The sequence below is a fragment of the Penaeus monodon genome, chromosome 1 (genome assembly GCF_015228065.2).
Source record: "Penaeus monodon isolate SGIC_2016 chromosome 1, NSTDA_Pmon_1, whole genome shotgun sequence".
In the NCBI taxonomy this organism is placed as follows: Eukaryota; Metazoa; Arthropoda; class Malacostraca; order Decapoda; family Penaeidae; genus Penaeus; species Penaeus monodon.
In genome coordinates, this window is record NC_051386.1 from 19,167,846 (window position 1) to 19,172,845 (window position 5,000).

Sequence of the window (5,000 nt, forward strand, 5' to 3'; positions counted from 1 at the left end):
CAAGCACGTAATATCTACACAGATAAAAACCTAGGTAGGTAGATAAATAAATAGATACATAGACAGTAAGTCAGAAAGCCTATGTTTACACCGAGAGACATCTATCCTTAGGAGAATAGCTATCGACTCCTCCATTCCATACAGCCACGTCTCAAGAATCCTCAAGGAGCTGATCGCGACAGCCGACACGACCTCCCACTTCAGCTCTTAAATGATTTTGTTCCTGGATTTTATCTCGTGCCCTTTCACCCCCCCCCTCTCCCCTTCTCCTTCCCCCATTCCCCTCCTTCGGCTCACCCACCTCCCTCTCCTTCACCCTGTCTTCTCTCTTCTTCCTTCGCGTGACCTTGATCACAGTCTGTCTCCCTTCACTTGAGTGCTGTCACGATAAGATGTGCTCATTAATCTAGCGATCGTATGTGTACATAAATATACATATGTTTACATTATGTAAATATATATACGTATGTATGCACACACACACACACACACACACACACACACACACACACACACACACACACACACACACACACACACACACACACACACACACACACACACACACACACACATCAACATTTATAAGCATATATCATGTGTGCGTTTGCTTGAAAGTGTCTCTGTGTGCACAGAGACGAACACACAAACAATCGTACAAATACTCCACGATATACTACTGGAGGTGCGGTCTTTTTGCCCGGGAGCGAACTGAAGTCAACGCGTATTGTGACTAATAAATTCGCAAAGGGTTTTAGACAGAATTCAAATAATGAGGCGGTAATTACCTGGACTTGATGAGTGGGGAGGAGATGAGAGATAAAGTGGTAATGGCATCATGTTTTTGAATTAGTTGATGATAGGAAATTATTCATCATAATCCGATGAGGCAGTATAATACAATTGGTTAATACGGCTGTGACATTAACAACCGACGCGATTGTTTGCGATTTGAATAGACCGGAATGAATCCGCACGATCAGGAAACTGCATTGTTTGCGTTAAACTCTATCATTTGGGGAAGTGAATAGAAAAAATGAATTAACAGAAAAGGTCGAGATGTTGCTTTTGCTCCAGGTGCTTTTGTAGGAAAGAAACTGTTATCTTTTATCTGTTATTACGTCGATGAATTTTGTATTACAAATGTATGATCACTTAGTAAACAGGAATTCCTAAGCTCGGTATGAAAGTGATGTGTGTGTGTGTGTGTGTGTGTGTGTGTGTGTGTGTGTGTGTGTGTGTGTGTGTGTGTGTGTGTGTGCGTGCATGCGTGTTTCAGTATGCCGTCACGCCCTTCCCAAGAGAATCCAGAACGGTACACTCGCAGTTGCATGCAAGGTCATGCATACACAGCTCTGCCTCCATCACCAAGAGTTTACCCAGGTATATGTAAATAGGACAGTCACGCACGCACATGCGCATGCACGCACGCACGCATATGCGCATGCACGCACGCACGAACGCAAACACAAACACATGCACATACGCACGCACGGAAACACACACACGCACGCGCACGCACATACGCATACACGCACGTAAACACACACATATGCATATATATATATATATATATATATATATATATATATATATTTATATATACATATATATTTATATATATATATAATATATATATATATATATATATATATATATATATATATATATATATATATATGTGTGTGTGTGTGTGTGTGTGTGTGTGTGTGTGTGTGCAAATACGTACACGCAAATATTCACCGGTCTATATATTCATATGTGTGTGTGTTGTGTGTGTGTGTGTGTGTGTGTGTGTGTGTGTGTGTGTGTGTGTGTGTGTGTGTGAGAGAGAGTCTGTCTGTGCGTGCATGCTTGCGTGCGTGCATGAGTGAATGCGCGCGCACGTGTGTGTGTGTATGTGTGTGTGTAACCATAGTTCGCTGATAACATGAAACGAGTTTGATTAGCAGTAGCCTAACGGTTCACCAAAAACAGTTTCCGTTTTTTTTTCTCAGTCACCCCACAATCCTACGTTTTCTCCCACCTGCGCGTCACTCCATCCCTCGCTTACCTGGGATGATTGTTGCCTCATTACAATGCATAATCTCAACTGATGATGCGTTTTGCCGGTTGGATCTTTGCACTTATTGGGAAGGGAAGTGGCGGGAATTAGTTTAATAAGGCTGGTTAGTCCGAGGACGTGACTGCCTTGGTGTCTCCCCTTGATTCGCAATTTCATATGTATGTATGTATTTATGTGTGTGTATGTACACTCGCACACGCAAACATACACGCACACGCACAAGCACACGCTCAGAGATAAGTGATACATTTTCCAAAATTTAGTTATCACGTGCATCGGGCTGGAAAAGTTTTTTGTATGATTTATTCTCAAAATAGATGTCAAAGTGGAAAAGGAAATATTTCGGTCTTTTTGTGCTATAAATGTGAATTGAGCAATTGATCATCTAAATATTATATTTTCCTAGGGTTATATATATATATGTATATATATATATATATATATATATATATATATATATATGTGTGTGTGTGTGTGTGTGTGTGTGTGTGTGTGTGTGTGTGTGTGTGTGTGTGTGTGTGTGTATGTATATATGTATGTATGTATATGTATCTATGTAAATATGCATGTGTATACATATGTATGTGTATATGTATATATATTATTATATTATATATATATATATATATGTAAATATAATATATAATATATATATATATATATATATATATATATATATATATATATATATATATATATATATGTATATATACATACATATATATATGTATTTATATATATGTATATATATACATATATATTATCTTATTTGTGTCTATGTATATATATATATGGTGGTCTATGTTATATTATACAATCTATATATCTATATATATATCTATTTATATATTTTTGTGTGTGTGTGTGTAGTATGTTAATGTGTGTGTGTTGTGTGTGAGTAAATGTGCATTGTGGAAGCAATGACACATCTGCACATGCGGTGATAAAAGCCTCATTTCAGTACAAAATCTTCCAATTAATGGCTACAGAAATCAAGCCTTATATTACCTGACATTTTGATAAAAGAGGAACAAGAGGAAAGAAGAGAGAAAGGAAGGAGTAAAAGATTAAAAGAGACGCAGTGCCTAGCGGTACAGACAGACGGATAGACAGATATATGAACACAAATTACAGACCGGAGAAAGTGTATCCTCGTTCCCAATTCTTCGCTTTCAAGGATTATTAAACCTCCTTAGACTTTTTTATTTATACATTTTATATAATTATTTTTAGTATTATTATTTTATGATTATTATTTTTTATTATTTTTTGATTATATATATTTTTTTTCTTTTCTTTTCTTTTCTTTTCTTTTCTTTTCTTTTCTTTTCTTTTCTTTTCTTCTTTTCTTTTCTTTTCTTTTTCTTTTCTTTTCTTTTCTTTTCTTTTCTTTTCTTTTCTTTTCTTTTCTTTTTCTTTTCTCTTTCTTCTTTAAGTCCTTTGCTTGAATTCACGACTCGCCTCAGTATCAAATTACGCCCAATCTCTGATGAAGGGATGTCATGACAGGTGAGAGACACTTGGAGGTACAGGTCAATTCCAGGTGACATGACTTTTCACAGCGTTGACTGACATGTGTGGGAAAGGCAGTCGATACTTCACGTTTCTTGGGTCATCCTCTCAGTCCACACACCACCTTGTTATGCGACTTCTTTTCTGCTTAACTTTTCTCTTTTTCCTTTCCCTTGCCTGCCTCTTATGAATTTGATTTTCTTTCTGTGCCTCTTCGCACTTTCTTCGAGTTCTTTTCTGGTCTTGATTCGGTTTCCTTTATCTCTTACTTTACTTTTCGCGATTTTTCCCTTCCGTCCTCACTCCTTCATTGTCTCATCTTTCTCTCTCCTTCTCACCTTCCTCTCTCCCTCTCTTTCTTCCCTCCCTTCTTTCCCGTCTCACTTTCCTCTCTCCCTCTTCTCTCCTCCCTCTCTTCCTTCCCTTAACTCATTCTTTCCTCCCTATCGTACTTCTCTCTCCCTCGCCACCCAGTATCGAAAGTCCCTCTCCCTCCTTTCCCCTCGCTTCCTCCCCTTCTCCTCTTTCCCCTCCTCTCCCCCTTTCCCTCCTCTCTTTTCCCTTCCTCTCTCTTTTTCTCCCTTTTCCTCCTCTCTGTCTCCTTCCCCTTCTCCTTCTTCCTCCTTCTCCTCTCTGTCCCCTTCCCCTTCCCCCTTCTTCCCTCTCCTCCTTTCTGTCTCCTTCCCTTCCCCCCACTTCCCTCTTCCTCTCTCTGTTTCCTTCCCTTCCCTCCTCTACCCCATCTCCTCTCTGTACCCTTCTCCTCCTCTCGTCCCCTCCCCCCCTCTTCCCCTTCTCCTTTTCTCTGTCTCTTTCTCCTCCCCTCATCTTCTCTCCCCCTCTTCCACCTTCTCTTCCTCTCTGTCCCCTTCCCCTCCCCTCCACTTCTCCCCCCTCTCTCCCCCCTTTCCCTCCTCTCTTCCTCTCTCCCCTCCCCCCTTCCGCTCTTTCCCCCTCCTTCCCTTACTCACCCACCTAATACTACACGAAAATCAATGGGTTAGTTATTGGTGTGACGCAATGTCAGCGACGAGAGATGGAAGGTCAACACAGCGTAATGTTGACAGTTCAGAGACGCGGCTAAGGAGGGGATGGACGAAAAGAGAGTGAGGGGTTGGGTAGGGGGAAAGGGGGGGTCTTAGAGTATGGGAGTGGAGGTCTGTTATACCTCTCTTGAGTGCATCTAGCTTGGTGTGTGATGATAATTATCTCTGTGAAATATTTTAGATGTGATTTTTTGGGGTGAACTTTGAGATGGGTATCAGTGATTAGTAAGTTTATTTGTAATAATTTCAGTAAATGTGTTGGTGATGTTATTATGATGATTGCTCTCTTAGTTATATTTTCTGTAGATTATTACGATTATTTTCTGTAGGAATGTATTATATTTATGACTTGATGAGTCCGCGGATTTAAATTTTGT